The 13,402-nt window shown below is 43.1% G+C and overlaps 1 long non-coding RNA gene across 2 annotated transcripts; it reads left to right on the top strand.

Moving 5' to 3' along the window:
• The first annotated feature begins 259 nt into the window (after nucleotides 1-259).
• On the top strand, nucleotides 260-6,456 carry LOC310774838. Of its 2 annotated transcripts, none has more exons than XR_014552618.1 (7): nucleotides 260-380; nucleotides 460-551; nucleotides 760-837; nucleotides 4,534-4,658; nucleotides 4,833-4,936; nucleotides 5,857-6,121; nucleotides 6,316-6,456. It is a non-coding gene; the product is annotated as an uncharacterized lncRNA (long non-coding RNA). The 2 variants fall into 2 exon arrangements; XR_014552619.1 differs by having other exon boundaries at nucleotides 4,534-4,662.
• Nucleotides 6,457-13,402: the final 6,946 nt, after the last annotated feature.

Genomic DNA, 13,402 nt, shown 5'->3' with positions numbered 1-13,402 from the left:
GTAATGTTAAGTTGCTGTTTTTAACGTTACTGAGACAGTATAGCCAGCTACTTAAGGTTAGCCTTGTAAAGATTGTAAACGGCATTGACCAAGCTATGATGAGACAACACAACACAAATCTACAAGGATCTTGTCAAGAGAGAACATAATACAAGTGTCATAAAGCGATCTTGGTCTGCAGGACATGGGTGCTAGTGTAAGGCGCCGCAGGGCGTGTTTTACTGGAACGACGTCAGCAGCACATTCGACGGCGCTACGTCAGCACGTATAGGCTGCGCAGGCAGGAAGTGCATATAACAGCCCCTGGGCTGTTGCGATAGCCTGCGGTCTCAGGGTCTCAGCTCAAACGGTGGCGCGAGCCCGTGCTTTACAACAAAAACGTGAGTAGTTATCGTTGCTGTACATGCAATGTTAAGTCGTGCAATTCGTGCAACTCATGTGTGTTTTCAATGTGTACAGTGGGCGCACTTACTGCTGCCACCGAGGACGCCTGGAAGTCTGTTTGATCGAGCTACCGGCGTCGGGTTATAGTTGGCTGGGTGCCTCGAGATGTAAGTAGCTTTGGTTTGTTTGTTTTGTTCATTTTGTTGCGGGTGCACTGTAATGTTGGGTTGTATATTGTGTGCCTTGAAGCTACGTGTGTGTGGCATCCCGGACACACACGCGCGCACACACACACACACACACACACACACACACACACACACACATCAATGCAGGAGTATTGTTTGATGTATCTTTATTGTGTTTGTGTATTAGGCTGCTGTCAGATCATTGAGGTGAGGCCCTCAAGGTTTCTCCTGTGGACGTCCCGAGTATTTGCAGAGGCAATGCCTGGTACGTTCTGGCCACAGTAGGATTATTTGTAAATACTGTGAGGGGAATGCAATGGTGATATTAATGGAGTCTGTTTTCTTGTGTTTTCTTGTGTGTGCAGGACTACTACTATGTCACTGTTTTAGGACTGTCAATTATTAAACTAGTGTTTTATTGTTGATTTGCCAACTTCACTGAGAATAACCTGTAAAGTAAATAAATTAGATGTGGATGTGAAAGAGCAACTACTCGTGTCTTCCTTTATGGGAAACAACTTTGACCAGTGTTACACTAGTACCGGCATCACAGTTTTAAGTGAACATTATTACTAGCTACAGTTATTGTATTGTCATAACGTTGAAGGCAGAATATGCAGCATAGTCTTAAAAACACAATAACAAAGTAGGCTATGTTGCTCATAGAAACGATAATTCTCAATAATCACACGCTTATTTATCTAGGAACGCACAAAAAGGTGTGGACCAAAGCAACTCAGCAGGCAACTATAATGACAAAGCGAAAAATGAGCTGCTTAGAGTTTAAAGGTAAATAAATTTAATAAGAAGTAATTTGTACCTGCGTACTTCACAGTTAACAAACAGTGTACATCTTCATATAGGTGATACGGGCAAGACACAAAACGCAACGCGTTTCAACCGTTGGTTTTCATCAGGCTGTATGGGAGGGCGTCGGCCACCGCACCAGGTTAAATAGAGAACATAGCCTACGTGGCACAGGTAGTGTGGAGTGACGTGAAAGGGGCAGAGCCCTGACGTCAGAGGAAATGGTCTGCTCTACTAGGATAGACAGAACTAGCAGAGATCCATACATAATGATATATTACAAAAATAATGCAAAAATAGGCTACATGTCACATCAATAATGCTGTAGGGAAATTACAGGTCCTATCATGTTGATGTTAATGCAAAACATCAGCAAAATCACGCGAGGATATGGTGTAAGAATCACACAGAGCAATGCATATAGGCTAATGAAAGGAAAATATAAATATAACATATCATGTTGATGTTAATGCAAAACATATCAGCAAAATCACGCGAGGATATGATGTGAGAATCACACAGAGCAATGCATATAATTAATGGAAAATATATAAATATAACATAACAGTAGGCATTCCAGTACTACAGACTTCAAGATCTAACTAAATAAAGCATGCAAGGTCCAGCTCCTCATTGAGTCCGTTAGGAGCGGAGGTATCCAACCTGTGGATCCAGTGCGCTTCACGCTGGAGAAGCGTCCTGTCTAGGTCGCCACCCCCTCGGGTGGGGTTTGACCATGTCTATGGCCCAGAAGCGGAGGTCTGAGACACTATGGTCGTGTCGAATAAAGTGATCAACGATAGGGGCCTTGGTGTCCTGACGCCGGAGCGCGCTCTTGTGCTCCGTGATCCGTGTTCGTAACGGACGCAAGGTCTTCCCGATGTACCAGAGCGGGCAGGGGCAAGAAATGGCATACACCACTCCCTGCGAGGCGCAGGTGGTGAGGTGTTTGAGATGGACGGTGTGTCCGTTGGGGAAAGTGAGTGTTTTAGCCTTGGTGGTCTGTGGGCAGCAAGCGCAGTGTCCGCACGGGAAATGACCTATAGGGGGAGGACGGGAGTCGATCGTGGTTTGTGTTATTATGTTGGGGGTGACAAGCGTCTTGACTAGACACTCCCTAATGTTCTGATTTCGGGAGAAGGCGATCCTGGGGGGTGTGGCGAAGACATCATGGACCTGTAGCACTCTCCAGAATTTGAGCAGGCTCCGCTTGATTCTATTGGCCAAGGGGGAGTACTGCAGGGTCGCTGTCACCCTAGGCGAGGGGGGGTCTGATGTTCTGGGCTGGAGCAGGATGTCACGGTGGGAGTGTAGTGCGCGTTTATACGCATGAGAGATGGGTCTCCGCCCGTATCCACGCTCCTGAAACCTCAATTTCATCTGTGTGGCTTTATTCAGGAAGTCACATTTGTCGCTGCATAATCTCCGGAGACGCATGAATTGGCCTGTGGGGAGGTTATCTTTTAGATGTGAGGGGTGGTAACTGGAGGCATGGAGCAGGGTATTTCTGTCCGTGGGTTTTCGATAGATGGATGAATGTAGTTTGTTGTGCTGTTTGTATACAGTGACGTCCAGGAAATTGATTCGATCTGGGTGGTGATCAATGGTAAACCGGAGGTGTGGATTCCAGGTGTTGAGGAGTGTATGGAACTCCAACAGGGTGGTGGATGGGCCGGACCAGATCATGAACACATCATCTATATATCTGCGCCACAGGGTGATGGATGAGATGAAGGGGTTAACGCTGGGGTTGTAGACGAAGTCTCTTTCAAAGGCACCCACGTACAGGTTGGCAATACTGGGAGCCGCGGCACACCCCATAGCAACACCAGAGGTCTGTAGATAGAAGTCTCCGTTGAACAAGAAATAATTGTTACGTAGACTAATATCAGCCAGTGTGGATATGAAATCATTGGGGGGTGAGTGGATATTCTACCTGTCAGTGTGTCATTGATGGTATCTACTGCCCCCTGCTGTGGGATGTTGGTATACAGGGATTCAATGTCCATGGTGACAAGTAAGACAGATGGCACATCAATGTCAATTTGCTCAATGATCCGTAAAAAATCAGATGTGTCCCGGATATAAGCTGGTACATCGGGAAGACCTTGCGTCCGTTACGAACACGGATCACGGAGCACAAGAGCGCGCTCCGGCGTCAGGACACCAAGGCCCCTATCGTTGATCACTTTATTCGACATGACCATAGTGTCTCAGACCTCCGCTTCTGGGCCATAGACATGGTCAAACCCCACCCGAGGGGGTGGCGACCTAGACAGGACGCTTCTCCAGCGTGAAGCGCACTGGATCCACAGGCTGGATACCTCCGCTCCTAACGGACTCAATGAGGAGCTGGACCTTGCATGCTTTATTTAGTTAGATCTTGAAGTCTGTAGTACTGGAATGCCTACTGTTATGTTATATTTATATATTTTCCATTCATTATATGCATTGCTCTGTGTGATTCTCACACCATATCCTCGCGTGATTTTGCTGATATGTTTTGCATTAACATCAACATGATATGTTATATTTATATTTTCCTTTCATTAGCCTATATGCATTGCTCTGTGTGATTCTTACACCATATCCTCGCGTGATTTTGCTGATATGTTTTGCATTAACATCAACATGATAGGACCTGTAATTTCCCTACAGCATTATTGATGTGACATGTAGCCTATTTTTGCATTATTTTTGTAATATATCATTATGTATGGATCTCTGCTAGTTCTGTCTATCCTAGTAGAGCAGACCATTTCCTCTGACGTCAGGGCTCTGCCCCTTTCACGTCACTCCACACTACCTGTGCCACGTAGGCTATGTTCTCTATTTAACCTGGTGCGGTGGCCGACGCCCTCCCATACAGCCTGATGAAAACCAACGGTTGAAACGCGTTGCGTTTTGTGTCTTGCCCGTATCACCTATATGAAGATGTACACTGTTTGTTAACTGTGAAGTACGCAGGTACAAATTACTTCTTATTAAATTTATTTACCTTTAAACTCTAAGCAGCTCATTTTTCGCTTTGAGCTTATTTATCTACAAAGACCCTGCCTGGCTCTGCCTGTATTTTCAATTGTGTTGGTTGTCTTGATTCATGTAACTTTTCAGTTCAAAATGACTGACACATTTCTCTCCCTCTTGTTTACAGCTTAATGACACAATGATGGAGTCAGCATTTCATCAATTGTGACCACAGCCATGGAGGATGTTGCTGTCAGACCTCAATCACACAGCCAGGGAGAAGATGGACTGGACCTAGGCTGCACAGATACTGTAGGTCAGCTGTCACTTCCCTAACCTCTTAATCCTCCCATCACCTCTCATCTATGGCCACTTTGTCTACTCTAGAATAATTTCACAATAACCAGTTACCATTATATCCTGATATGATTATGTCAGTACTCTGTTTAACTGGGATTGTGGGTACATGTGTTCATTTTCCTTCAGGTGTGGACTTCACCAAGCAGAAATGGCCCAGCAGTCCCCAGTATCTGCATGACTTGTCTTCATCGGCATGGTCTCAGCCCTGCTGCATGCAACAACTGACATGGGTCCGTAAAATAAGTTATACACCTTCAATAGCTACAATATTTTTACAGGAGATGCATGAGGCTTTGATCCACGTCCCACCGTCAAAAAACGCATTTGACGCCGATCGACGTCATTGGCACTCCACGTTACTATTTGATTTGACGCCAATCGACGTCATTGGCACTCAATGAGTTAAACATACATTTACAAACAAGACAATCAAATAAGCAAAAATAATACAACACAAAATAAAATAGAGACCAACACAAAAGAGGCTACTGTTCTTACATAAGTTACATAAATTACCAGCCAGAAAGAAGCTATTGGTTTACATTTAAGAAGTAGCATCTCAGTCTAATTTACATGAATGACCAACCTGACAAGAATACTGGGATTTATGACATGTCAGTGGGATTTATGACATCACAGTGGGAGAGACAGAGAAACGGATAGAGCCCTAGCTCCATCCATTTATATACTGACTGATACCCAAGGTTTCCGCACATAATGGTTATGCCCTATTTGCACATTTATATATATTTCTTTCCTCTCTCCCTTTATTGTGTTACGCTGATGTTGTTGTACAGTATTTTTTGAGAACATTACATTACATCATTTGGCAGACGCTTTTATCCAAAGCGACTTACATTAACACATTTTTGTCAGCAATAGAGCAATCAACTATGCAACACAGTCTATGACACCTACAACCTCTGAAGGAACAGTGGTACAAGTTTAGTTTAGTTTATTTTATTTTTTTAAGAAAGAGAAAGAAGTTAGATCAAGAAGGGCCCAGATGGAGCCTGAAAAGGTGTGTCTTTAGTCCCCACATACCCCACATTGCATTTAGCTGCTTTTACCTGTATGAGTAGTGACAAATAAACATTGATTTATTTTTATTCATTCTTAAAAGTTATTTTTCTTTTCTTCTTTTTTGTAGAATCGAGCGTCTCTGGCGAGATGTATACATACAAGTCGTGGACCTGTTCCACTCACTCTTCCATGCAATGGAAGCATCGGGGATGTTGGTGCCAGACAATGAAATCCATGTGTATGCTCTACACTGGGTGTTTCTGCCTTTGCTTCAGAGTCACCTTGGCAGGTTCCAAGAAGCCTGGAACTTCCATAGTCTGAGAACTGAAAATAACCAGTCACCCTACCAGCTGTGGCTACGGGTCGGAGATTCTGCTGGAGATCCCCAGGCAGTAAGTAGGATTAAACTAAAGCTAGCCCCAGATGTAGTGGTTGCCTACATTATTTTGGATGTAAACAGGCTGATGATGCTAAAGTGTGTCATGGTGGCTACATGGCTCCAGTGTGTTTGTTAACAGGAAGCAACTACCGTACATGCATTCAGTTGTAGGGTAATATGCAATAATTAATTCTGACATTTTGTTAGGTTGATGCACTTTATGGTGCAACCATGGATGGTCGAGAGCTGGTAGACAGGGATGATGGAGTCCAAATCCCCGAAATCCAGTTACCCCATGACCTGACCCCAGAGGAGCTTGCAAGACTGCCCACCCGAGACGTTCCCCTGAGCGAAGCAGTTACTGTTTACAGTTCAACAGTAGAGGAGCTGGAAAACATGTTTTCTTAAGATGTAATAAACACTTGAAACCTAAATAATTCTTAATCCTTTTATTGCTTAAATATAAGTTAAGCAGTCATTTTGATGTAAATGTTCAGTTTAATTTAACCTGCTTGAGTGCAAGATATGAATGACGGAACTACAGGGGAAGTCCTAGAAATGCACTGGATGTACATGTGTGCTTTATGTTGGCAGTGAGGAGAGGACGGGAGGACAAAATACCATGTGCCATTTTTTATGTTTGGGTTAATCAGTGTGTGAGTGTGCCATAGTAACGTTTATGCACAGTTCCCATTTCAGCACATTGTTTTCAATGTCATTCCTTCATATACAAAGGGTTCCAATGTCAAAATGGGACAATGTGTAACAAAGGGGACTTGGTATGTGGATGAGAGGGAAAGTCACCCCCCCCCCCCCTGCAAAAAAACATATCTTGCACACATTGCTACTGTGCCATTGTTTGAGCTGCTCCATGTCAGTTGTTGCATGCAGCAGGGCTGAGACCATGGCGATGAAGACAAGTCATGCAGATACTGGGGACTGCTGGGCCATTTCTGCTTGGTGAAGTCCACACCTGAAGGAAAATGAACACATGTACACACAATCCCAGTTAAACAGAGTACTGACATAATCATATCAGGATACAATGGCAACTATGGTTGCCATTGTGAAATTATTCTAGAGTAGACAAAGTGGCCATAGATGAGAGGTGATGGGAGGATTAAGAGGTTAGGGAAGTGACAGCTGACCTACAGTATCTGTGCAGCCTAGGTCCAGTCCATCTTCTCCCTGGCTGTGTGATTGAGGTCTGACAGCAACATCCTCCATGGCTGTGGTCACAATTGATGAAATGCTGACTCCATCATTGTGTCATTAAGCAGTAAACATGAGGGAGAGAAATGTGTCAGTCATTTTTAACTGAAAAGTTACATGAATCAAGACAACCAACACAATAATTGAAAATACAGGCAGAGCCAGGCAGGGTCTTTGTAGATAAATAAGCTGCCACACACTTCTAGTGGCTATGTGATTATTGAGAATTATCGTTTTTATGAGCAACATAGCCTACTTTGTTATTGTGTTTTTAAGACTATGCTGCATATTCTGCCTTCAACGTTATGACAATGCATGTATTATTAGTTTTAATAAACCTTATTTAACCAGTCTTGTTGAGATGAATAGGCTATGTCTTTTTCAAGGGAGCCATGGAGGGAAATGTGTGCAACAGGGGCTTACAATAACGTTTTTGTCAAGATAACGTGTTAGGTTTTGGTAGACTATGTCGATCTGTCTGTGTAAGAGAGGGATCTACTGGACACTGACAGCTAAATAGCTGTAACCACAGATTGTAACCCCTTCTCTCTAGTTTATCATAGGACTTGTTCAACGCTCATTAACGTTACTTATCATGGCCTGGATTAGCTGGTTAACGTTAAATGTTGTAATTTGCAAATGACACCAAACATCAGCTAAAAGTTACCGGTAACGTTAGTTATCAGCCAGTTAGGGAGACTAGCCTTCAGGTGTAACTAGCTAGTAACGTTCACTTACTAGCTTACTAGCACCCATGTCCTGCAGACCAAGATCGCTTTATGACACTTATATTCTTCTCTCCTGACTAGATCCTTGTTTGTGTTGTCTCGTTATAGCTTGATTAATGCCGTTTACAATCTGGTTAAACAAGGCTAGTTTAACGGTAATGCTGGCTGTAGCTGGATGTCTCAGTAACGTTAAAAACAGCAACTTAACGTTACCTGTGTTCGTTGATGTCAGCTGACTCCCGCTGACGATCCCTCCAACATTGCATCCCTTATCTCATTCAAGTCTACATTCACTTCATTAATCGACGATAAAACTTTTATCAGCCACTAAAAACTTGTGATAATTCGCTGGCATTTAAACATGGTGGAGTGGGTCAGTGTCTTGCAGACAGACCAAAGTAGCCGAGAGCAGCCGAGAGCAGAAGAGTACCCAATCAGCGAATAGGTCCGACCCTATGGTCCCGCCCCGTTTGGGTTGATTGACAGATGGCGCTGTATTGGTCCAATAATTAAATACACAATGAAATAAATAAAAACGCCAATGAAATAAATAAAAAACGCAATGAAATAAATAAAAGCTCAATTAAATAAATAAAAACCCTAATGAAATAAATAAACACACAATTAAATAAATAAAAACCCTAATGAAATAAATAAATACACAATTAAATAAATAAATACATTTATTTATTTCATTTCATTTTTTAATTTCATTGCGTTTATTATTTATTTCATTGTGTTTTTTATTTATTTAATTATGTATTTATGATTTAATTTTTGGACCAATGTACTTGAGAAGTCATCATGAAATAGATAAAAGTGGTCATGAAAAGTCATCAATAAATAAATAAAAGAGGCAATGAAAAGTCACAATGAAATCAAAAACACAATTAAATAAATAAATGTATATATTTATTTAATTGGGTTTTTATTTATATCATTGAGTTATTTATTTATATCATTGTGGTATTTCATATAACATTGTGGTATTTCATATATAATTGTTGGGCCCATACGCTTCCATAGAAAATGAGGTTGTAGCTCGTTGTCTACCTTACTAAGATGCGAAAGAGGCATTGTGTGTGCAGTAGAAACGCTTCGTGTATGAGCTATTGATCCGGGAAGTGCGAATCTGTCAATATATTTCCAACTTTACCGAACTGTTTTAGACTCACTAGCGGTGACGTTTCCATGTGTCTTTGTCGTCTGTGCAATAGTGAGTGGTTCTTTTTAAACACTTTGATGAAAATACAAAGCCTTAAACTTCACATGTAACTATATACTGTATAGTGTATATTATGTATGGAAAATGGAAAACTGTGAAGGTTTTCAATTTCAGATCTATGTAGACATCAGAATGATCTGGGGTCCAACTCTGACCCTGCTCGACTCGGCGACTGACATTAACTGGTCTGCTGCCTTTAGGAAACTGAAGCCATGCCTGCTTTTCAGCACTGATGTGAAGGACAACTCCTCTGTCTGAGGACGAGTGAACTGAATTATCTCAGTGATCTGACATATACGTAGAGTAGCCTAGCGTATTATACAGAAGAATCGGCAAATAAATGACCTATTATATTCAAGTGACTTATGAAAATCGTGGTATAAACCTCATCCTGCCAACCTGTCTCACTATGTGTGTGCCATTATATTTGTATGGACTGGATCCACGGCACTACCAGATCCACTTTAATGTGCTGTATTTATTTTGTTCTTTTCACTGTCAGTGTAACAGTATATGTACAGTTTCCACTCCACTAATCAGTCGAGGTTGTATGTGAAATCTGACTGATGAGGCACTTTAAAATAGAATGAATAAGTGTAAAAGATGATCACACAGCATATAAATGCACAGTAACACAATGTGTAATGTGAAAGTAGATATGTGAAATGTGGTTGCATTGCCATATGTGATATTGTCGAGCAGTATTTGTGTGTTCTGTGTGTAAAGCAATAGTTTATATAATGAACAGTGCTACCTTATAAGCAAGATACAGTGGCAACTGTGTGAGGCAAACCACTGTGTTCATATACTAGTGCTTCTCGTTAGCACTTAGAGGTAGAATAAGGGTGTTGTACTGTAGGTACTTTGTGCAATAACAAAAAAGCTAGTACAGTAAGGGCATACGTGCAATCCATCTAAAATGATGCATGTAAAATGAAATTAATTCATTATCATCATTGCTATTTTTGATATCCAGCAATATTGTAGTTAACATTCAAATGTATTGTCCTCGGTGCAGTTTTATAATATGCCAATCTATGTCATGCATGCTGTTTGGGTCGAAAATGTCCATTCAAAATGTATTGTTACTTGGATTCCTCTGTACTGTGGGTCTTGTTTGAATCTGTGGTGGTTCATGATGTGACTGTAGTTTGGATCAATGGTTTGTAGCTCAAAGTCAGCAGTGGACGTCACGTGAGGATATTTGTTGTTCTGTGTTCAGATGACGTTCATGTTGATTATATGTAGACAATGTGATTAATAGACAATGTGAATGTGAGTCATCAAGATGATTTCAAAAGCCATGCCGAGAAAAGACTATACGCAAGTACTGTAGATTCTGTCCTAACAACACCCCCCCACGCACATTAATTGTATTTTTATATGCAGACATTAAATCAGAAAGTACACAAAATATAGCCAATCATGGAATGATTAAATAAAGAGTGATTAACATGCAATTAACTAAATTGCCTTAAACTCAAGCGATGCAAACTATTTTCCATAATTGCTGCAAAACTTAATAATCCAGAATTGTTTAATGCCATTTCATCTCAGATTGTAATGAGATGTGGTTCTACAGCAAGTCATTTGGTCTACTTTGTGTGTATTACAGTATCATAGTAGCTTCATGAGTTAATGTTAGACTCATCTCATGGTAACAGTCAGTGGCGATTAATGCTCTTCAGGGAGAGGAAGGTTGTGTTGTATCAAGTCCATTTAATATCTGACGAATGTTCAGTGGATACATATGTTTTTCCTTATGGGAAAAAAACATTTATTTTTTTAGGTTATAACAACAATATTTTGTTCATCAGAATCTATAAGACATTGCCAATTTGAAATCTTTTATGTGTGAGAAATAATATATTGTAATGTAATTGTCCTGTAGAGAAAACGGATATAAATAAAGTCAATAAATCATCAAAGTCCACAAAATAAAATGGACCCAAAACTATCTAAAAATGTCAGTGTTTTCTATTACTGTATTTCAATCGTGAGAGGCCAGTTGGTAGGATTTAACGAACTTTATTTAGCAATCGGCATGCATGGCAAATACTTTGGCGCATGACTCCATTAGCCAGTGGCGCTGCTCTTGAGGCAAGAGGAGGGCATCTGCATAGGCTAGGAGATCCCCCAAAAGGAAGATCTGATTACCGGAGGTTAATTGAGATCTGCGGGCACCGGTAGTTGATTGAACTTTTCTGGCCTTCGACCTTTTAGCGACTTACAGCTATTTGCGGCTGGCGCTCCCAACTCGGTCGGGCCTTCGATCTTGGTACATTAGTAGTTGATTGTACTTTTCTGGCCTTCAACCTTTTTTAACGACTTACGGCTACTTGCGGCTGGCGCTTCCCAAACCCGGACGGGCCTTCGATCTTGATCCCCCTACTTGCGGCTGGCGCTTCCCAACTCGGTCGGGCCTTGCGCGCCGCACGACTTGGCCTTCTGACTGACCCTGACTCTCTCTCTCGACTCTCTCTCTCTTCCCCCCAAAAATGATCCGGGAGATTTACTGCGCCTTACTGGGCGCTGTGCTTTTCGGGGAGCCACCACCAACAAGACATTTTGGCACGGAAGCCCGGGACACTGTTCGTTGCCATGCTCGCCGATTAAGGGAGGAGGGTTCTTTGGGCCACGGTATGGCTGCCTGCTCCGGGCGGGTGTAGCTGGAGGGCTGATGAAGACCAGCGGGAGCGTCCGCTTGAGGTGCAGGATGAACCAGGATCTTGTCATGTGATGACGAGGTGCGATGAGGAACGGGGGAGCCGGGGGCCAGTCTGAGGCCTGAGCCTGATGTCGCGAGCCATGGGGAGTAGATTGTTTCCAGAAGTTAGGATGACTTAGGGGTTGGTGACTTAGTGACTTGGGGGTAGGTGACCTAGTGACTTACGGCTGGCGCTTCCCAACTTGGCGCTGGACTTGGATGCCTTAGGGGTTGGTGACTTAGTGACTTAGGAGTTCCCGACTTGGCCTGGGTGACTTAGTGATATCCCAACTTGGCGCTGGACTTGGATGACTTAGGGGTTGGTGACTTAGTGACTTAGGGGTTCCCGACTTGGCCTGGGTGACTTAGTGACTTGGAGGTAGGTGACCTAGTGACTTACGGCTGGCGCTTCCCAGCTTGGCGCTGGACTTGGATGCCTTAGGGGTTGGTGACTTAGTGACTTAGGGGTTCCCGACTTGGCCTGGGTGACTTAGTGATATCCCAACTTGGCGCTGGACTTGGATGCCTTAGGGGTTGGTGACTTAGTGACTTAGGGGTTCCCGACTTGGCCTGGGTGACTTAGTGACTTGACTTGGCGCTGGACTTGGATGACTTAGGGGTTTGTATGGCGAACCAAATGTACAACGAGGAGTCCGGAATCCGAGTCCGGATCCGGATCTTCCCCCTGACTTAGGGGTTCCCGGCTTGGCCTGGGTGACTTGACTTGGCGTTGGACTTGGGTGACTTCGGGGTTTGTATGGTGAACCGAATTGTACGATGAGGGGTCCGGAATCCGAATCCGGATCCGGAGGTTGTCGGCTTTTAACATGTTTTTTTTTTTTTTTTTTTTTTTTCCTCTTTCCTCTTAGTTGTATTATTACTATTGTTATTAGTGGGCGTTTAATGATGGAATGATCGGATCACAGACCAGATAAGTTGTCAATCAACTCGCTTTATTTAATCAAAACACAAGGGACACCTACAGTACATGTGGTGTTTTCAAAGCAATGTAAATCAATATCCCTTTTTTGGTGGGGGGGGGTGATCCTTTGCGGGCAGCCGGAGCGGGGGTGGGCGTCCCCGCAGGTGCTACATGCGTGCAGGAAATTACATTTGGGATATGTGCACACGTTTTCATTGAAATATCTGCAAAGGGAGCTGGGGGTATGGGTATGCACCTGGGAGGACCCGCTGGTGGAGGGGGCGCCGCCGGACTGAAAGGGCCGCCTTTGGGCAGAATTGTGCAGAGTGCCCCGGTTCGCCGCACGAGTCACAGGTGTTCGCCGGCCGCCCCCTAACCAGCGACGTGAATATCTGCATGTCCATGATGGACCAGTCAAGCCGCCTATTTGCCCGAGTGATCATCAGGGCGGCTTTGGCGGAGAATGCTTTATGATATTGGTAAAATAGTTTACCGTGGTT

The sequence above is a fragment of the Poromitra crassiceps genome (assembly GCF_964638095.1).
Source record: "Poromitra crassiceps genome assembly, chromosome: 4".
NCBI lineage: Eukaryota > Metazoa > Chordata > Actinopteri > Beryciformes > Melamphaidae > Poromitra > Poromitra crassiceps.
Note: the sequence above shows the minus strand (reverse complement) of the source record. Positions and strands in the feature narration are given on the sequence as shown.